General features: G+C 43.9%; 1 non-coding gene across 1 annotated transcript; it reads right to left on the reverse strand.

Moving 5' to 3' along the window:
- Window positions 1–377: 377 nt before the first annotated feature.
- On the reverse strand, window positions 378–591 carry LOC129504684 (small nucleolar RNA U3). The gene has a single exon (XR_008663411.1). It is a non-coding gene; the product is annotated as a small nucleolar RNA U3 (small nucleolar RNA).
- Between the last annotated feature and the right edge of the window lie 22293 nt (window positions 592–22884).

A 22884-nucleotide genomic window follows, 5' to 3' on the forward strand; every position in this document is an offset into this window, starting at 1 on the left:
CCCGGGTCTCCAGGATCAGGCCCTGGGATGAAGGCGGCGCTAAACCGCTGAGCCACCCGGGCTGCCCAACTAATAGTTTATAATCAGGAGAATAATGACACCCAAACCAGAGTTAGGGACATGTGTGAAAACCAGGTGATGAGAAAGAGTAAGTAGGTGTTCTGGAGATTGCAAGCAGATCAATTGGCTGGCACATAGTGGGCCAGGAGGCTGGGAGATGGTGGTGATATATGGGGCACAGCATATCATCTACAGAGGAAGAACCCTAATGGTGCTTCCTCAGAGAACAAAAATAGGCTGTGACAGCTACTGGGCTCATCTGTTTTATAATCTCAGTGTGTCAAGTTAGGAAATCTATTTTTTAAAATAAAACAGAAAGCACTCAGACTGTGTCCTCTCCCTCTTACTGCCCCAAAGGAGGAGAAAAACAATCATCAATGGCAAAAGCAGTTGAAGAAACAATACCTAGGGCGAGCTTCATGCTCAGGAGAGAACATGGCGTCTCCTTCTCATGGTTTTGGGTACTTGACATGATTAGAGAAACATTCTCTAGTAACAAACTATAGAAATGATCCCTAAAAGTATAGTCTTTTTGTTTTGTTTTGTTTTTGTTTTTGTTTCCTAAAAGTATAGTCTTAAGTCAGGGAATATTTTAACTGAGTCATTGCTAGTTTCACTCTAGTCTAGCAGTATCCATTTGTCTTCCTAGCAAACTCTTGGACATTCTTCAGTGTCCATCCTAAAACTCGAATAAAACCTACAGATGAATAATTCTGTGATCTTGCTAATGGAGAAAGCATGTCTAAGTGGAATAGCAAAGGTAAAAATGTTAAATGAGAGGAGTGGCAGTTGATTTCACAAATGTTTAAAACTTCTGTATATGAAAAGTGCCTGAACCAGAATTAAAAAGTAAAAAGCCTAAAACAAATTTTTGGAAGAAATCTTGGGGTTTTTTAAAGATTGTATGTATGTATGTATGTATTTATTTATTTATTTATTTATTTATTTATGAAAGAGAGCATGTGTAAGCTGCAGGAGGGGCAGAGGAAGAGGGATTCCAAGGGCAACTCCACTTGGAGCACAGAGCCCAAGCAGGGCTCAATCCCATGACGCTGAGATCATGACCTAAGCTAAAACCAAGAGTCAGATGCTTAACTGACTGAGCCACCCAGGTATTTTCTATTACAGTTTAAAATGTGTGACTCAGAGGCGCCTGGGTGGCTCAGTCGGTTAAGTGTCTGTCTTCGGCTCAGGTCATGATCCCAAGGTCCTGAGAACAAGTCCCATGTCAGCTCTGTGCTCAGCAGGGAGTCTGTTTCTCTGGCTACCTCTGCCCCTCCTCTTCCTCCTCCTCTCTCTCTCTCAAATAAATAAATAAAATCTTTTTTAAAAATGTGTGACTCAGCAGTTGAACTTCTATTATTCTACAGAAATACACAACTAGTGCACACAGATCCATGTATGAGGATTAGCAATAGGACTATTTGTGGTGGTAAAGAAAACTAAAAACAACCTAAAAATTCTTCTGGAGAGAATTAGCTGAATAAAGTATGTTCCATTTAGATATTAGAATACCACACTGTTTATTGTTTTTAAGTTAGGTAAATTTATATGCACAGACATAGAAAGATGTCCTAGATGTAGATATAGATACATAGAGAGCTATAGATATCAATACATAAACATACACACAAATAGACCACATCTAAGATACACACATATACACACTCATATTTAGTAATATATGTAGAAGGAAAAAAAAATACAACCAATCTGCTTGAATAAATGTCTACCATTCTATTAGTTTACTTTCACTGCTATAACAAATTACCACAAATTTAGTGGCTTATGATGACACAGATTTACTCTTTTAGTTCTGGAGATCAGAAATCTGAACTCTCACCGGGGCTAACATCAAGGTGTTGGCAGGGCTGGTTCCTTCAGGAGATTCTAGGGGAAAAACCATTTCCTTATTTTTTCCAGTTTGTGGTGGCCACCTGCATTCCTGCATTCCTTCCATCTGTCACTCTAACTTCTTGCTTCCACTTTCACTTCTACTACTAACTCAGAATCTTGTCTCTCTTATAAGGACACTTGCAATCATATTGGGCTCACCTATATAATCTAGAATAGTCTCTCCCCTCAAGATCTGTAATCAATCTGCAAAATTTCTTTTTGCCATACAAGGTACTAGGATGTGGATGTCTTTGTGGTGACATTAGTAAGCCTACCACAACCATTAATGGCACTTTTCTCTAGGAAGTGGCATTGAGATTATACCTGCTTTGTTTGGTAAGGCACAAAGTCAAGAGCTATCAGAAAGAAAACAAGGTTGCTGTCAAACCAGTCTTGGCAGACATGACATACAGAGGATGACGCAAACACATCTTTCTGTTTTCCTTCGGTCCATATGGAATTTATCTCAGTTGGACGTTTGACAGTCCCTCCTTCCTTTGTACTCTTGATCTCTGAACTCCTCCACACAACCTCCCTTGATCCTTTCTACTTCTCTACCCATCCCAATTCTGGTAACTCAAGATTGGTCTTGTCTTCCTTCTGGATTTGCTAAAATTGACCACTTCTCAAAGCATAACTTTGATATGGTATATACCAAAATTACTGTGACCTTAACAGTAATGACCAAATGGGGGAAAAGAGGTGAAAAGGACACTACAACTCCATCCTACCATATAGGGGATCTGCACTATCTATATTCTACATTTCTGTTTTTTTCTAATAATTTTTTTATTAAGTACTTTAGTGCAAATCAAAGTAGTAAAGATTTCCTGTAACAAATGGTTAAAGTTTTCAGTACCTAAAAGATGAATATCTATAATGAGTAAAGAAGAAAAATAATTATCAGTAAACACACAAAAGTATTCAATCACTATAGTAATCAAAGAAATCCAAAATCCATATAAATATCAGTATAGATTGAGGGAGAGAGCAAATAGGCATGCATATAGAACTGGCAGAAGTATACGCTGTTATGAGCTTTCTGGAAAGGAATATATATCAAATGCACTAAAACGTAAGTATTCTTTTATCTAGAAACTTCATTTCTAGGCAGCCCCGATGGCACAGTGGTTTAGTGCAGCCTGCAGCCTGGGGTGTGATCCTGGAGAACAGGGATCAAGTCCCACATCGGTCTCCCTGCATGGAGCCTGCTTCTCCCTCTGCCTGTGTCTCTGCCTCTCTCTCTCTCTTTCTCTCTCTCTGTGTCTCTATGAATAAATAAATAAAATCTTTTTTAAAAAAAAGAAAGAAAGAAACTCCATTTCTGTGAATGATATTCTTAAGAAAAATGGTATCATTATAAGCTCAAAGAGTTAGAGCCAAGATGTTTCATTGCAGGTGTGTTTGTAATAGCAAACATATTGTCAACAATCTACATGATACCCAATAGGGTAAATCAGTGAATCATTTATGGTGTAGTATATAATGAAATATTTCTCAGACATGAAATGTTGTAAAAGTATATTCATTTATATGGAATGAGGTCTAAAAAAAAGAAGATTGTGAGTGTGTGTGTATGTGTGCAAAAGGGCTGGAGGAATACAAATACAATTTTTAACAGTGATTTTCTCTGAGACTTAAACCAGGGGTAGCAAAGTTAACTGCAACTTTATCTGTATTTTCTGAACTTCTCTAACAAAAATGCATCCAAGAATCTATTATTAAAATTATTAAGTTGGGATCCCTGGGTGACTCAGCGGTTGAGCACCTGCCTTTGGCCCAGGGCGTGATCCTGGAGACCCGGGATCAAGTCCCACACTGGGCTCTCTGCATGGATCCTGCTTCTCCCTCTGCCTTTGTCTCTGCCTCTCTCTGTGTGTCTCTCATGAATAAATAAATAAAATATATTTTAAAAACTATTAAGTCAATTAAAGAAAACAAAAATCAATACAGCATGATCCTACTTCTGTTTGAAAATATTTTGAAGAAAAAGAATATGAATAATGCATGTCTTTTAAAAATTTTTAATATTCTAGCCATAGAATAATATTTTCTATTATATTTATTACTTCCAGCAATTTAACGATATTTTTGAAGGACTCAATCTGTTATCTCCCTTGTGAAGCACCAAGTACATATATATTTGAGCATGGATCACGTTCTATTGGAATGATGTCTAAAGGATGTGCTCCTTAAGGGCAGAGGCAGTCTTTCTTACTCCTCTTTGAATCCCCGCAGCTTGGGACTGTATCTGACATCCAGTAGGTACACGATGCTTATTTTTGAAGGGGAAAGCAAGAAGAATGAAAGTGGAGAGGGTAGACAGAAAGGAGTCTGTGTCCTATTCTCCTTCTGGCAGTATTTTCTTGAAAGGAAACTGAGGACAGAGGGGACAATCAGGAGGTCTTAGTTCAGTGATGAAAAAAAAAATCTCTGGATCTCAATTTCCTTACCTGCGAAGTGGGAAACAATGCTAACCACAGCGCTGTTGTGAAGATTGCAGGAGCCCCGCACACGGTGGACACCCATTGGGCACCACGATTGCTGTTGTTCTCGGTGATGCTGACATAGGTCTGGAAGGGAGTGGAATATTGATCTTGCAGTGAGGTCGGGGAGAGGGTGATGGCTCCTTCCCACCTCTTCTGTAAGGCCAGGTGTGGGAAATGTGGATTCTTGGGTAACAGTGAATAACTCTATTGATAAAGCAGTTGGAAAAATAATTATGACTGAATCATTTTTGGGGTCTTGCTTCAGAAGTAACTGGAAGTTGAAACTCCACTGTTTTCTGGACATTTCAGACTAGTCATGATCTTAGGACCTGCCTGGCATCCTGGCTTGATGATGAGTTAACTTTTAATAATTTTTAAAAAACTACTTTCAGCCATGCTCTTGAGTCTATTGGCTGGAGATGGGAATCGGGGTGAGGCAGGAAAGCCCTGCCTGAACTCTCTTCCAATGCCATCTGCCACCTCTTGGGCAACTGATGTCAAAAACAGGTTCTCTGAAATTCATGGTCTAAAACAGGTGAGGCAGGGTGCTTTCCAACCAGAAGCCATCCCTCGATTCTCCTCACTGTGTGACACTGAGTGGGGCACGGGTGGAGAGGCCAGCAAGCTCCGAATTCACAGATGGACTTCCAACATGATACGGACAGACAAGGCAGTCTTTGGGTACCAAGCTCTCTAGATCACAGCCATCTTTCCCTGACCTGGGGGGTCCCCACAGAGGAAGGCTAATCAGGCAGAGGAGCGGGACATAACAGAGGGCTAGGGTGGCTGAGCGCTCTTTTTCTTCATCTCATAGATCCTGAAAATCCCAAAGTTGCATCTTTCTCCAGCCGTGTTGGTTCCCAGGCTAAAGGCCATTTGAGGACACGGTGGGGACTTATGCCATGTGGGGGTATGGCACTGGATAGAATTAACCCCAAGGCAAGCAGCTGCCATTTATTTTATCTTGGGAACTCCTTTTTTAAAAAAAGATTTTATTTAAATAAAAAAATTATTTATTTAAATAAATAAACCTCTCAGAGAGAGAGCACAAGCAGGGGGAAGGGCAGAGGGAGAGGGAGAAGTAGACTCCCCACTGAGCAGGGAGTCCGACATGGGGCTCCACCCCAGGACCCCAGGATCATGGCCTGCGCCGAAGGCAGACGCTTAACCAGTTGAAGCCACCCAGGCACCCCTATCTTGGGAGCTCTTCTGTGTGGATTCCATGCATGTCAGTGCCTAGAGGACATGAAGCCTCATCAAAACATGAAATGGCTGTTTCACAGATGCTCCTAGGGCCATCTGTGCAGCATTAAGAGAAGAACATATGCTTCTATCCTTTAGCCATGAAAAAAAAAAAAAACAATGTGGACTCCATTTCTGGCTTCCTCTGAGAGGGAGTAAATTCAGACGCTGCATGGGAAAAATGAGTCAAGGCACACGCCCCTTCCATGGACCCTTGTGCTCCTCCAAGGGGAGGTGCGAAAGAGGACATCATCCCTGGGTGGGTGTGGGTTCCTGACCAGACATACTTTAAACAAGCTATCATAATTTCAAATTGCCTCTGGTTGTGCACATTGGAGTTTTGCACTATGGCCACATGGCCAGGGACCAGGAAATGTTCACTCTCCTTTCTTTTTTTTTTTTTGTGTGTGTATTATTTTATTGGAGTTTGATTTGCCAACATATAGCATAACACCCAGTGCTCATCCCACCAAATGCCCCCTCAGTGCCCGTTACCCAGCCACCCCCACGCCCTGCCCACCTCCCTTTCCACCACCCTTGTTCGTTTGCCAGAGTTAGGGGTCTCTCATGTTCTGTCTCCCTTTCTGATATTTCCCACACATTTCTTCTCCCTTCCCTTCTATTCCCTTTCACTATTTTTTATATTCCCCAAATGAATGAGACCATATTATGATTGTCCGTCTCTGACTGACTTACTTCACTCAGCATAATACCCTCCAGTTCCATCCACGTCGAAGCAAATGGTGGGTTTGCCGTTACTAATGGCTGAGGAATATTCCATTGTGTACATACACCACAGCTTCTTTATCCATTCATCTTTCGATGGACACCATCACTCTCCACTCAATGGCTATGCCTGGAAGCTCAGGTGGCCCATTGTGGCTGGGCCCTGAGCTCTGAAGTCCCACACATGACAATGTTAATACTGCTTATTATTGTTGAATATTTACCCTAAGCGTCACTCACTGTCTAAGAACCTCACAAGCATCACCTCACTTTATCAGTCAACAAAGATTGGTTGAGAGTTTCCTCAGGCCAGGAACTGGCACTTAATCCTCATGACAAAGGGATGAGGTAAAAATGAATACTCCCATCTTACCGGAGAGGAAGCGGGGGTGTAGAGGTTAACTGATTTGCACAATGTCCCACAGCCAGCAGGTGGCAGAGCGGGGATTCAAACCACATCTCTCTCTAAAGTCAGTGCTTGTAACCACTTACCCTGGCACAGAATCTTTGACACAGTGATGTGGGTAACAGTGGCAAGTGGTCGTTCAAAGTCTGGGAAAGGCAACACAGGCCTGTCCGCAAAGCAAGCTGCTAGGGGTTGAGCCTCAGGCAGAGAGAAGATCACCAGGAGGTCGCTATCTCACTGTGACCTGGCAAATAGATTTCTAAAAGACATCAGAGAACATTTACTTGGCCCATGAGGTTAACATTAGTTCTCCCTACATTTGCCAACATGACCCTCTTTCCAAACCTTTTTTGCTAGTCTTGGTGCCGTGCAGCTGAGTGTATCAGGCTCTCAGAGACCATAGGCAGGGCCCACCTCTTCCAGTCCCTGAACCAACCCAACCCAGTCCCCAACAGCATGGGGCACCTGGTACAGGCTTTGTGGCTCTCTCTGTAACTGGTGAGCCCTGGGGGGAAGACAGGAGAGCCCAGACCCTGCTGTCTGTCTTCTCCTCTCACTACCTGCCTCAGCCTGCTCAGGCTTCAGGACCAGGTTTCTGCCTTGCTTTCCTGGGCAAGTCATGTGGCTCTGCTGTACTGGAGGTCTGACCCATCTATTTGCCTGACCACCACCCTCATAATCAATTAGCTCTTTTCAGTGGCTAAGCCCTGAGCCCAGTGTCCACCAGCTGCAGGTGGGCATCTCACTCCAAGTTGGACAGACCTCCTGGAATCATTATACTCCACCCTCAAACCCCAGCCTGGTCTCCACCTGCCTCTCTTTTCAAAACATTTGGAAATAAGGAATAAGACTGCTCTGTAGAGGTAAACTGTGCAATTGACACAAAGTGGAGGCAGGCAGAGACCTGGAAAATCAATGGATCCCGGGCCCACAGGTCCCACTCTAACCTAACTGGATGTGAACCTTAGCTTAAAAAAAAAAAAAAAAAAGGAAATGCCAATGAAAAGACAGATGGGTTGATAATGGAAGGTTAGAAAAAGTACAGTCCCAAGACCAATGCTGGCAGTGCCCGTCTGATGTCTGGAAATTGAGCAGTTTGACCAAGAACTTGACCCTGCCTTATTCCCTTGACTGGGCTATCTTGTAGCAAAAAGAATATATCTGTTCTAATATTATTACTGAATTCATCTAAGCAACTCCCTTTGCTCCATTTCCAAGCTGGTCTGGTGATCTGATATGAATACTGTTAATTCTGACAATTCTGCTTTTTACATAGCCCATCTGATAGGAAACCATGAGTTGACCTGGTCAACTGGAGCACTATGTTTTCACTGTAACCCAGTACATGGGTATTCTAGCCTCATGCCTTAGCCTATTGTGAGCTTGGGAAGGTGAGTCTGAACTACTAAGTGTAATTAACTCTGAAGGAAAATATAAGTCCTGCAAGGCAGAGGACCAGCTCCTGGCCATTGGTAGGCCCATCCTGGGTGACAATCACCTCATGGGAGTTGGGTTGGTCAGCTTTCCCATCTTGACCTTGTACCACTTGCACTCACCAGCCTGCAGCCCTCTGGAGACCACTGACAGTTGGATGAAGTCCAAGTTGTCCAGACTCCTTGACTGTAGTGACCTGGATTTGCCTGAGGTCTCAAGAGGCTTGATATTGATGCATGGGCCATCAACCAGGGACAGGTGTGCCGCATGACCCAGATACAGTGCTCTGGGCACCGGCGCACCCATGGGGAGCCCCTACCAGGGCACAGCCGTCATGTGACATTCTCACAATCACCTCAGACTTCCTCCTCAGGGGTCCTGCGGGGCATTTTGAAAAGTCCCTCACAGAACAGATAATAATAATAGTACCACACATTGGCCCAGAGATTTTGTTTACTAAGCACTTTTCACATCCTTTCATTTGTGTCTTACACCAGAAAAGCAACTAAGTATTTTTAGCTTTGCTTTGTCATTGAGAACACTCAGACTTAGGGAAGGTAAATGACTTGCTCAAGTTCACACTGTTCATAGTCCTGGAACATGCACCTGACCCTGACCCAAAGGACTGCAAGCCCTAGGTTTCTTCACACACAGAACTGCTGTTCAACCAGATGGGCTCTCAGAAATGTGTCCAAGTATCAGTAGGTCAGCCTGGAGGGTGTGACTACCCCTTAGAACAGACTGCAGATGCCCGTATGGGCTGAGGATGCACTAGGGACCCAGCTCTGCAAAGGGCTCCATGTTGCAGCTCCAGCTGAGGCAGGAGATTTGCAATTTGCTTCCTGCCTACACTCACGGGCACTTATGTAAATAGACCATCTCCAAGACTTCTCCAGACGGGATTTTGTATTCAGGAAGTTTCCTTGGTCTCTCATTTACCTTCAGTGTCTGGGGCACTCGTGTAGCACCAAGACCTGATTCGAACAATGCTTCCAACAAGCATGGTAATGATTGCTGATTCTACCCAACCCAAGGAGAGAACAAAGGAAGATGACCACACACATACCAAAGCAGGTTTCTGATCATCCAGAACATACTAACACCCACAAATATGCAAGTGTATTTACCATTCCAACACTTGGCTCTCTCCTTGAGACCTGCAGCCTCTCCAGCCTCTTCTAGCCACCCCCCGCCCCCCACCCCACGCACACCCTGTAGCACTACCAACCCTGCTGAGACAAGACACCATCCTCTGGATGTCCTTGCGAGAAAGAACAAGTCCTGAGTCATTTTCTCTGGTGATTTGCAATCAACAAGGAGCTTTCATAGGCCTGACTTCACGAACATCACAATCGCCCTAGAGGAGGCAGCTATAATTATGCATGCTTGCAGAGAAAACTGAGGCTCACATACGCTGAGAAGCAGAGTCGGAAGCCTGGATTCTGGAACCAGGGAGAAAGGGCAGAGACACTACTGGGAAAGGAAGAGAAAGAGAAGTAAAGGAAAGGAAAGATAGGGGAAGGGAAGACAGGGGAAGAGTATTCCCTCTTAGGGAGTGCCTGCAATCAAGCACCTAATGGCTGCACACTGGTCCCTTTCGTACCTCTCAGCCACCATTCACTAACTAAAAGGAGAAGGGGCAGCAAGTTTGCTGGACATGCATGGGAGCCTGTGGCAGAATGAGATGGCCCCAAATGCTCACTGGGTGGCAGCCATCTGTGGCTCCGTTCCAGGCTATTTTCCTATATTATTTTTCCATGTGCTTCTCCAAATAGACCTGTCAGGTGAGCTATCATGTCCATCTCGGAGATAAGGAAGGCAAGGCTCAAAGAAGGTGCACAGAACAAAGACTAAGTGGCTAGGAAAACGCAGCTCCACATGTCCTGAGATTCTGGGATCTTTCTGTGCCCTAAGGAGAGGTGGGGTTGCACTGCCAACCTCCTGCCTGCCCACACTGGCTCCCACCTCGGAGCCCTTACCTGCAGCCCCAGGTACCCGAGGCCAGAAAGCCTCTGACTGGACTAGGGGGACGGGGAGTTCTGCTATCCCAACACCAGAAAGTTTCTGCATGGAAAACAAAAAAAAACACGTAGTTAAATCAGCCACATTTATTACAAGAAATGTTGCTTTGTAATGCTACTATTAGGTGCATTTCCCAAGAAATATGTGCATGTTCAACTTTTCCTCTTTTTCACACATACACACATTTTTGCAGTGTTGTATTTTGGGGCATTTCCTTTTGCCTGGTCTATTGCAGTTCTGTCCCAATTGGTTCTCCTTCCCACTCTAGCCAGAGATCTTTCTAGAACATAAAAGTAACCACGCTATTCCCTTCTTCAATGACCCCCTCTTTGCTCTCAGAACAACATCCACTCCCCAGGCTACCCAATAGGCCCTTCACACAGACGAGCACCATTCAGTACCGGCACCACTAGCCATGCGTGACTATGAAACTCTTACAATGAGGGTAAGTGTGAAATACCCACCAGATTCTGATGATTTAGAAAAATAATATAAAATATCTCATTAATAATTTTATACTGATTACATGTTAAAATGATAATATTTTAGATTTAAAATATATATTATTAAAATAATTTTCACTTGTTTTTTCCTTACTTTTTAAATATGGCTACAATGAAATTTAAAATCACATATGTGGCCCATGTAATATTTCAATGGGGCAGCACTGATCTAAACCCCCTTTATCACTCTGGTCTCACCTTTCCTCCAGCTTTAGCCCTGTACTCCAGTCCTATAAAACTCCCTGCGTCTCTCCCAGAGGCCAGGTTGTTTCTGCTCTGTGCCTTCACTCACATGCACCCTCTGCCTGAGACATATTTCCTCATTGTCCACCTGAACACCACCTTCTCATTGCTCAAACCTCAGCTCAAGAATCACCCACCCTGGGATCCCTGGGTGGCGCAGCGGTTTGGCACCTGCCTTTGGCCCAGGGCGTGATCCTGGAGACCCGGGATCGAATCCCACATCGGGCTTCCGGTGCATGGAGGCTGCTTCTTCCTCTGCCTGTGTCTCTGCCTCTCTCTCTCTCTCTCTCTCTCTCTCTCTCTCTCTCTGTGACTATCATAAATTTAAAAAAAAAATTATTAAAAAAAAAAAAAGAATCACCCACCCTGACGAATTCCCCATGTCCTCCCTGGGCCCCCACTGTTCTGTGTGGTGATATCCCACCCTTCTTTCACATGTGCAGATCTCCACAGCAGCACAGATGGTGTCTTAGACATGTCTATGTGACCTCAATTTCTAGCAGGTGCCTGTGACTGCCCTGCAGGACCCCTGAGGAGGAAGCCCTAGTGATTGTGAGAATGTCATATGAGGCCTGTGCCCTGGTAGGAGCTCCCCATGGGAGAATGAATGACCAACACAAGGGCATACGGATTTCAGCTTCCAGCCCCAGCTGCCATTCTGTTCCACAATCTCCCCTGTTCCCTCTCTTTCCAAAGGGTCTCAAGCATCTGCACCCACATCCTTTGGGAGAGGCCTCTGGCTCCTGGGACTAAAAGACATCTCCCCTTCATCCCCCTCTCCAAATGACTACAATCTTGGATGATGCAGACATAGGTGATTTAGCCTAGAGGCGAGTCCCCTCCCAAGGGCAGCTACATGCTCTCAACTTCAAGTTCCCTCTTTGGAGGGGCTCAGCTGAAGCTAGGGCTGTACAGCAAGACATGGAAGTGACAGCATTCAAGGTTGTACTTCAAACTACTCAAGATAAGTCCCAGCTGTCTTGGGGGAATCCATCCCAAAGGGAAGCAGCTTTACGTCCCCTCTTCATTTCAGAGCTCTACCAAATCCCTGATGGCTTGATTTTGAACATCCTCCAACTGCCTGGCTCTCCACCAATTCAGTATGCTCGGACGTGGGGGTCTGTGTTCACCCAACACGCTATCAGCAGCAGCTCCCAGCTCTGCCTGTCATAGAAACAGCACAGGGTTTGATAGCCAACTGTGGCTGTTGAGAAAACTTGGCCCCCAACAGGCACAGCAGGAGTGTCTCATTCATGGCAGCTCAGACCTTCAAACTAGAACTCCATCCATCACTGCCTCCGGCCATGAGAGAGCCCAAACCTGAGCTCCAGGACTGGCATTTCCCGGAGTCACATGGACTACAATCAGCAGGTCCCTTTGTCCTCAGGCCTTTGCAGGAAATGTGCCCCATTCTAACATTCATTTTCAAATATGAGTCTAGACTAGAGGGAAAAAAACCTAAATCTCCATTGATTGTGCCTAATGGAGGGAGGTTAATTTAATTTGTGGTCTTTGCCCTTAGCTATTACTAAAGAAAATAAAATAGGTTCATTTTCGTATTTGTGATGGGGCAAAAATTTTTTTTAAAACATACAAAAAAAAACAACTTCAGCTTTTTTTCTCTCACTCTTTTTTATTTTTTATTTTTTTTTTCGTTTTTTTTTAATTTTTTTGTTTTGTTTTTTTATTTATTTATGATAGGCACACAGTGAGAGAGAGAGAGGCAGAGACATAGGCAGAGGGAGAAGCAGGCTCCATACACCGGGAGCCCGATGTGGGATTCGATCCCGGGTCTCCAGGATCGTGCCCTGGGCCAAAGGCAGGCGCTAAACCGCTGCGCCACCCAGGGATCCCTCTCTCACTCTTTTTTTAAATAAATATGATTGTTGGGTCTTAGGAAATGAATGACCATAAAGTCCATTAAAATGGGTGATACTAATTAGTGCTCAGTTATGTATTTAGTTCACAATAAAAACAACAGTCGGGACACCTGAGTGGCTCAGTGGTTGAGCATCTGCCTTCAGCTCATGGCATGATTTTAAAGTTCTGGAATTCAGTCCCACATCGCGCTCCTTGCACGGGGCCTGCTTCTCCTCCATCTGCCTGTGTCTCTGCCTCTTTCCGTCTCTCATGAATAAATAAAATTTTAAATAAAAAAAAAAAAAACAGTGAAAAAAAACTTGATAAAAAAAGAAAACTTTGGGGCACCTGGGTGGCTCAGTTGGTTAAGTGTCCAACTCTTGATTTCAGCTCTGATCATGATCTCAGAGTCATGAGATCAAGCCTTATGTGGAGGTCCACACTGGGGTGTGGAGCCAGCTAAAGATTCTCTCTCTCTCCCTCTGGTCCTCCCCCCTCTATAAAAGAAAAAAAAAGGAAAAGAAAAATGTGTCTCAAGGTGACAACATTGTTCTGAAAAGGCTTGAAAATTAGATTTAAAATGAAAAAAAAGGTAAATCATCCTTCAGAAATCATTCTTTAAAAATGCAGACTCACCATTTTGAGAAAGATTTTTTCCTAAATGCTGTTTAATTTCTTAGGCAAAAAGTTGATTAAAGTAAACACCAGCCAACTGAAATGAATGAAAGATATTTGCATGCTCCTAGTTTTTTGATGAGTTGAAAAGAGAACATCACAAGCATGCAAGAGCCCAATGGTGCCATTGGAGAATAAAGGAGGAAGGATGGATGGAGTTCAGCATGAGAGTCATTCTGCAGGGAGGAGAGGAGGGCTTCAGTGGAAGCAGAATGCGGGGATCCCCAGAAACTTTGGCAGGCACTGGCCTTCCCATGGTTCCTGGGAGGGGATGGGCAGACAAGCTATTACAATCAAATATGAAATGAAAAGGTGAGCCTGGCAGGTGGCAAAGTGTCAGGACCCTGAGGTGTCAAGTCTTGAGTCAATCTCACTTAAAAACCTACCCTACATGGGGCACCTAGGTGGCTTACTTAATTAAGTGTTCAACTCTCGGTTTCTCAGATCATGATCTCAGGGTTGTGAGATTGAGCCCCACGTTGGGCTCCCCACTCATTGAGGAGTATGCTTGAGATTTTCCCACTCTCCCCCTCCCTTTTACCCTGCCCCTGCCACTCTCTCTCTCTCTTAATAAATAAATCTTAAAAAAAAAAACCCAACCTGTCCCACAATTCCCATCATCCCTTTCTAGACTGAATGTTTATGTCCCTCATCCCTCAAATTCATATGTTGGTTAGGATCCCTAACCTCTAAGGTGATAGTAATAGGAGGCGGGGCTTTGAGAGGTAATCAAGTCATGAGGGTGAGGCCCTCATGGTCAGATTTGTGCCCTTAAAAGAAAAGACAGGAGAGAACTTGCTCTTTTTCCCTCTCTCTCCACTCAAGGGAGAGACATGCCATGTGAAGACATGTGAAGATGCCCAGGAAGGGAGCACTTGCCAAGAACCCAACTTTGTTGGCACCCTGATCTTGGACTTCCAGCCTCCAGAACTGTGAGAAAATAAATGCGTATTGCTTAAGCTCCCCAGTGTATGGTGGTTGTTATAGCACCCCAAGCTGATCAAGACATCCCTGATCACAGTTTCCATGCCAGAGGTGCCCTCTAATTCTCTTTTGTGCGGTCATTGCTACTGGTACTTGTAGACACCATTGATTGGCTGACCTAATTCTCACCCTCTCCCCTTTTCCATGGCTCCCTTCCTTCCACTAGGGTGGCATGTAGCAGAAATTGACAGGTTTGGAGCTCCCAGGAAGCTGTGGTTCCTGATGAACAGGTAGTGGCCCACAACTTTGTCCATCTCTCTTCTACTGTTCCTGCCTGGCACATGGGAAGTTTGGAACATAGCAGCCTTCTACCTACCATGGAGGGACAAACAGAAAGACAAAAGACAATAGACTAGGGATGCCAGAGAGGAAAGATAAAAGAAGCCGGGGTCTCCTAGGAGTTTTGCTGCATAGCTGTTTGTTTTGTTGATTTTTTTAAAAAGTTTTGTAGGGGACGCCTGAGTGGCTCAATCGTTGAGCATCTGCCTTCAGCTCAGGTCATGATCCCGGGGCCTGGAATCGAGTTCCACATCGGACTCCCTGCATGGAGCCTGCTTCTCCCTCTGCTGTGTCTCTGCCTCTCTCTGTGTGTCTCTCATGAATAAATAAAATCTTAAAAAAAAAATTTTAGGAAAGAAATCATGTCCTATGTATTTAAAGAACTATTAGTCAAATGTTCTGTCATTTGCAGCTGGGAGAATTCCTAAGAGATACAGTGCCACCTTCTAAGAGCACTGGACAACATTCCTTAATTTATCAAATTCTTTTTATTCTTTCAGGGATGAAAACCTGAAGGAAGACTGTCTTGCTCACTACAGTCTGTTTAATCTCTATAGGGACAGAGTGGGGCTGGCAGGGACCATGAATTGTGCTTTGATGCCCAGGTATAGATTCCAAAAAATAGAGTCTTAGGACCTTTAAGAGTGCCCCCTATATTTTACTTTAAGGTTCATGAGACCATTATGGTATCTGAGTCTTTGGGAATGGGAATGACAAAATCAGCTACAGTTGCTCTATATAGAGCCCAAAGCCAGACTTCTCTTGCCTTAGAGAGTTTGGAGACTGATGGAGACACATACTGACTTCCAGGGAGACTTGTACCTGAGAGTACCTTTTGCATCATCACACCTTTGGTGTGGGTAGAAACTGCACAATTGCTACGTAAATAGGACTCCTCTCAGACACACACTTCCATAAGGTCTGCCTGAGCAGGCAAAAGAGAATTCCAAGTGGGAATGCCAGGAGCCTGCTTGGGACTGGGTTTCACAGACAAGAGGAAGGGACGTTGAGATCAATGGTGAGTAAATACAATCTGCCAAACCCAACCCTGCCTCGTTATCTGGGAAGAGGAAAGTGGAAGGGGGCCCGAAGACATGAGGTTCTTTACTTCCTGGGGACCACGTTAAATTCAGACCTAGTGCAGATCTTAGCAGGCCCAAATTTAAGCCTATTCTTTGAGAACTGGTTTCCAGTAGATAATTTTTAAAGTGTTTCAGAATGGAGAGAAAAAGACTAGTATGTAGTCTCTAAAGCTGTTCAAAGAATCTTAGGCAAAGCGATTTCGTACTCGTCTCTCACGTTATACTCTAAAAAAGGATAAGGAGAGGTAGCCCCCCCCACCTCACCCCGCAAACCTCCACTAAACCACAGCACATTTCAATCTATGCATCGATGACGAGGACGAATGCATTTTCAGCCGCCTCGACGTAGTTAAATTTCTAGCTCTTATTTTTAACCCAGCACCATTTCAGAATCAATTTCTATGGAGAGAGAATACCTGGACATTTAAATCCATCAAAAAGGAGTAAATGAGCATTTCAGATACATCTATCAAGAAGAAATGCCCCTTCTCCCCATCATTGTGGGGCTTTGTCAGTCGCCTGTCAGATGAATGTCCGTGTAAGTGTTTATTAATCACTCTTGCGCTCGCTGATGGGCCTGAACACTTTGCTCCTCGCCGTCTCTGACATGTACAAGGAATGCGGTAGGTTTCTTCTATCTGTCTCTTGAGCACGGTTGCTTACTTTGTTAAAGTTAATTTCCACTCATTTCTGGCTTTGATGGGAAGATTCCTTTATCAATTCAATTCATGTGTGTTGTCTGCAATCAAAGCAATATTGTCTGCTAATGTGAGCTACATTCCATGCTCTCTCTCCATTTTATGCTAACGCCTTCCTTCTGCTGGTCCTGCACTGGAGAATTTGGGCAAGAGGCTGCCTCCCTGGCCTTGGAGACAGGCTGCAGTGGTGGCTGAACCGGCAGCCATTTTCCCTCCCAGAATTGCCTGGCTTAGGGAAATGAGGAGCTGCTCTCTGTCCCAGGAATCATCGGGGTTGAAAGACAAGTTGGTGGCGGGAGACTTGTAATGGCAATTTGGTATTCCTACCACTATCTGTAGGGATTAAGTCTTATTCTAAAACTCCCTAGCCTTTATACCAGACCTTTACACTAGCCCTCTATCCCCCGCCCCCGAGATTCATTATCTTCCCAGCGTGGACTTTTGTGCATTGTCCAATGCCCCCTTCCCAGCTTCTCTCTCTTCCTCATCTTATCCACCCATTTGCACCCCATCAACTTAAATCCTACACTTCCCGAAAGACCAGATGAGCCTCCCCTCCTTCTCCCTGCCCCAGGGTAGTGAGAGCTCTTCTCTGAATGCTTCTGGAACAAAACTTTCAGCAAGACTGCACCGGTACTTACCATCTGTGCTAGCTGGGCAGTGGAGTCAGGCAGACCCAAGTCTGAATCTGACTCAGACACTTAGAACTGTATGGTCCTGCACATCTCTGAATCCCTGTGGAAGTTTCTCCATAGAGAAAAGGAGTAAAATAATATCCATCTTGTAGAGCTGATGTGAGGACTCACAATAACTTTTGTAACTCACCCCCCACCACAGCTCCCAGATGATGTGGGAACCCAGTAAATGGTAGCTATTATTATAAATCCCAGCTAGATGACAAAGCCCTAGAGAGAAGTGTGGTCCACTTGAGGCTTTTCTGTGCTACAGAGTATGGAAAGTTAAACCCACATGATTCAGACTCCCTTGCAGCCAAGGTTCAGGTTATATATAAGGTTCCAGAGATTAAAAGTACTTCTTTAATATTTGGAAGACAGAACTGAGGGGAGACTTGTCAAGAAATCTGTGGGGTCTGAGAGTCTACTCTACGTGCAAGCTAGTAAGTTAGTGCACCACAGTATCATAGATGCTGGGAGAAGGCAGGAGACTCCTGGGTCTGAGACAAAGGACTTATAATGACAGCGTAGCAGTAGCCAGAATGTCAGCATTTTCTTGTGCTGATTCCTCAAGATCCAGTTCCCCCAGGGCAATGTGAAGAGGGCCAGGTGACCCCTACATACACAGGAGAACCCAAATCTCTTACAGTGGGTAGTAGACACGCCTGCACTTTGCTTTGGAAGAGGATGCTACCTCTATCTCCAAAGCTATTTTCTATGCAAGCAGCCTTGAAAAGACAGTCTAGAACAAAGCAGACAGTATAGTGTGCAGACACAAGAGACTCATGGAAAATTGTGTCCCCACAGCCCACCTCCCTCCTGCCAGCTGCTGCTCCTAGCAAGGATGGTCGTGGAGATTTGGGAGTTTTCTACACTAGCTTTCCAGTGTCTGATCACTAGCTTCATAGTCTCAAAAGGAAATTATAGAAACAGCAAGTCCCTGACCCCAGACCACAGCTATGACTGTGACGTACATTGGTGCCCACTGTTCCTGTGGCAGCATCTTGGCTCTCTTCTTGATTGTGGCAGGCTAATTAGGCAATTTTTAGCTTCCTAAAGGCCTAGCCTAGAATCTACTGCTCATTCCTTCTGTAAACATGTGCTAAATTCTCTCTAGACTTCATAAAATAGCTGGAGTGGTTTCTGCTTCATGCACTGACGAATGTAAGTCTTGACTAAACCTCATTATTTTCTAAAGCTTCAATGCCTTCCACTAGAAACTTCTGATGATGGTAAAAATGATAATGATCACGATGATGGTGATGATGACAATTAGGGAAAGGAGAAGGGGGAGGTTGGGGAAAGAAGGAGTAAAGCAGGAAAAAAGAGAAGAAAAAGGGCAAAAAATTCTTCATTATTTTTCTCCTTCTTTCCCCGCGCATATTAGCCAAAGAGAAAGCAATCTCCTTGAGTCTATCTACTACAAATATTGAAAGAAGTATATATACTCATTACTGCAACCCTAGTATCACCAATTACAGCTCTTGTTTTGGTTTGGTTTTTTAAATGTACGCCCTCCTCTAATTTTTCCGTGACACAGAGGAGTTTCTCACCTGCTCTCACAGGGGCTGCTCATATCCTTGGTTGGATCAGAGAGAAGCCAGATCTCAATGGAAGATTCCCCAGTCACAAAGCTGTTCTCATACCTGCCCCAGCATCTCACAGAGGATGGAAAGGAAAAGAAAAGTCTGTGTCTTTGGCCTAAATCATGGTCTAGGGTTTCTTCTTGGAATGGGAGTCCTGGCTGGCTGGCTGACTCCCTCTCAACAAGCTTTTGTTCAGTGTCTGGGGCCCTCTACTCTGTTCTGCCTCCTGGTGCTGATCCAGAATGCTCATCCTCAGTCCTGTGAAGTAACTTCTGGCAGGGCATCTCTCAGAACTGCCTTCTAACTTGTCCAATCCTCTGGGTCTGGCACAGGCCTTTGCCTTTCCTATGCAGTACAGGTGGCTGGGCTCTGTGATTTCCACAAATCACCTGTATGATACATGCATATGATAATAACTAACATTTACTGAGTACTTACTATGTGACAGACACAGTGCCACCTGATCTGGAGGTCTTTTAATTCATTTCAGTTCCCCACAGTTCTACAAAGCAGGCACTGTTATGAGTCCTAATTCACAGAAATGGCAACGGGGGCTCAGAGAATTAAGCAACTTGCCCCAAATCATAGCCAGAATGTCTTCAAGAGGCCCCTCTCCTAACAACTGTGTTACCCTGCTCAAAGCAGAAACTCAGTAAACATTTGTTCAGTAGATAGGACAAGAGTCGCAGAAAATTGCTGATTTCACCTATTCCCCACTCTTCCCTTCATCTTAGAAATAACCACCACTACCATCCAAGATTTTAGCTGAGGCCCTGCTTACTTGGCCAGTTACTTCTCTATGCCTCAGTTTCCATATCTGTGAATTAGAAATAATAATAGTACTTATCTCAAGTATAGGAACTACCAGTCATGCAGATTACTAACCAAAACCTGTCCCCATCTATAGTATCTGACTGTAAAATACACATTTTAAATTCTTAACTTATAATTCATGTTAATGACTGTGAGGCTTAAATAAGTTAGTACATGCGCTTAGCATATAAGTAGTAAATTCTGGCCAATTGATCTCATTAAACTGAATATCATTCTGTAAGTCTGTCTCAACAAAGAATTGAGGAACTCCAAAGAAATCTCCACCTTTTAGACTGTCATAAAACAGAATTATAATATATGTTAACAATAAAATGATCCACTTGTTAGGAATATAAAATCTGTATTTTATTAGTCCCATGTTGTAGTCTGATATAATTTTGGTTACAAAGGTACTTGGCTTGGTTTTAAAAATCTTTTAGAAGTTAACCTCTCATAAACCAAATGCCACCTAAAGGTGACTATAGTCACAGGGGAAGCATCTGTTTCCACCATTGTCTACCTGAAGTCCTTTGTGAAACAAATCAACGGGCCAGCTGGATGAAACTACTGCCCACAGAGCTTAGCCCTTTTAGTGCTAAGTGTAGTACATATTTTTTGCACCCATCACAGGATCAAGAAATAAAGAAAAAGACACCTGAAATTTGAGATGGATCATCTTAGAACCTGCCCCTTTAATGATGTCTTAGGTTGAGGTAGGAATGAATAAGGCAGTGTCTATACTCCACATGGGGACCACTTGCACTATGAATTGGAGGCACTGCCAGAGTACAGTCATGAGGAGTGAAGTTTCTGCAGGGTCAGGAGGCTTATCAAGGGGTCCTAAGACAAGATAATAAGTTGGAGAGACTCTCAGGTTGTTTCCAATTTGTGTTTTGATCTTTAATCAGTAACAAAGGCTTAGGGAAGTATTTGTGTTTGGGATACAAACTAGAAAAGACAGAGGTAATATCTTCTTGCTGTCCTAGATTAGAACCATAAGACTAACTCTAAGACTTTAGCTGATATGAACTGCCCCATGGTATTAGCCTTTATTTAATAGCCTGGGAAGTAAAAGAAAGTGACTTTTTTTTTTTTTTTTAGGGATTCGGTTTATTCACTAATTCTACTTTGTTAGATGGAAATAGGACCTCTCTTTGACATACAAGGTCTACTCAGGGAATATTCACTATTAAACAATTCCCTATCTATTCTAAATGATTTTCTTTCCTTTTTACAGGGCCTCCTATACTGGAGACATTCACCTGGTACTCCCAAAAGACACAGAGATCTGTACAGTTACACTTACTCAAGTAATTGATGACAGACACAATGTTCTTTGTGGGAATTAAGGTTCTTGAGGATGAAGAGTACCAAATGATGAGGACATTAACTTTTAGAATCATACATGACCTCAAGACATGGTGGTCCATTGGCGGCTCTATGCCTCTATCGTGTTCTCTCTCTCTCTCTCTCTCTCTCTCTTTTAAGATTTTATTTGTTTGACAAAGAGAGGAAGAGCACAAGCAAGGAGAATAGCAGGCAGAGGGAGAGGGAGAAGCAGGTTCCTCGCAGAGCAGGGAGCCCAATGTGGGGCTTGATCCCAGGACCCCCGGGATCATGACCTGAGCAGAAGGCAGCTGCTTAACCATCTGAGCCACCCAGGTGCCCCTATCCTTTTCAATGTCAGAGTAGAAATGCTCAGCCTCCTGCCAGGGTTAAGGGCATCACTAAGACAATCCTAGAGCAGCTCCTACAAGAATTGAGGTATCTTGACAGGAGCTTCTCTGAGAACCCCTCCCTTCCTCTTGTTCCTTCCTATTATTCAAAGTATAACAAAGACACAGCCATTATCAATCACCTGCTTACTGTGTCTCTGTGAAATTGCTACCTCAAGTACTTTGCTGAACCAAACTGGGGTTGTGTTAGGGGTGGTGGAAGTGGGAGTGATGGCCACAGGAATCCACAGGGTTTTTTAAACCAATCTGCTCTGATCTCTATGACATACCACAGATTTTCAGCCCTAAACAAAATATCTACTCTTTCTCTTCTAGAAGCTTGTTTTTGCTTTGGGTGGGGGAGTGTTTTTGAGCCAAAGGCTTTCAGAGAATGGAAGGTTGGAAGCAAGGATATGTCCTGGGTTTGCTCTGGTAACAGTGGGGAAAGAGGAATGTGTGGAGAGAGAATGGAGTAGCCACAGAGGTCACTCAGGTCTGTGGGTTTTATTGCTTTATGCTGCCACCTGGCTGATCATTAAGCGGTAGTCTCTTCCTGCGGAGAAAGACAACATGGAACATTCACACTGAAAGATCTTGAAACCAAATTTCCTGATAGGAATCTTGCCCAAGGCCACAGATTATCCAGTCCAGCCCCATGTCTCCAGAGTGTTTGTCATCCATAAGGGGGAAACAGGTACTGATTCTGAAGGCCAGGCTTAAAGGTCACATGTTCACTCATCAGTGGAAAACTCTTTAGGTAAGACTGGTTCTATTTCAAACCGGCCACCTTTTCTTTTTAGATCTATAAAAACTTCCTACTGGCATTCTCAGTAAGATGTTCCACATTCATCTTCCTGGTCCCTGAGTTAGAGAATGCCCTCATCCTTGCAGAAATTATCTTTGCTTCCAGTGATGTCAAGGTCAAAAAAAAAAAGGAAAGGGTTTGTGGTGAATGACTTAGGCTGGACAATCCATGCTGAAAGAAGGCATCACCAACATTCCTGTAACCCATCACCCAGAAAAGAATACACACAGCTCACATTTACTGAGGGCATGCTCTGTCTTGAATAGCATGCTTAGGGCTTTAGCAATACATCAGGAATGAACAGTGTTCCCTGGAACAAGATGTGGATGGAAGCAGTAGATCTATCCTAGGCTGAGCACATGGATTAAGGAGAAAACTCTCTAGAGAGGAAGCACACAGTGGGTGGGTACCAACTAACAGACTGGCCTATGGATTATGGCTAAGGCATGTGAGCCCACTTCCAGAAAACCTGATAGAAAGTGGGGCATCCTAAAAGTGAGGTCAGGTCCTGCAAAGTTCAACTAGAAGCTCTAGGCTATTGATATTAATTGCCTTCACCTATACCCACTAACCAGAAAACCATAACATTCAGGTTACCTATACATCATCTTTAATTCTTTCAAGGGAGGTGAGTGATTATTCCACTTTGACTATAGAAACTAAAGTACTGAAAGCTTATGAAATTTTGTGAT

This window comes from Nyctereutes procyonoides, unplaced genomic scaffold (genome assembly GCF_905146905.1).
Source record: "Nyctereutes procyonoides isolate TBG_1078 unplaced genomic scaffold, NYPRO_anot_genome, whole genome shotgun sequence".
Lineage (NCBI taxonomy): Eukaryota > Metazoa > Chordata > Mammalia > Carnivora > Canidae > Nyctereutes > Nyctereutes procyonoides.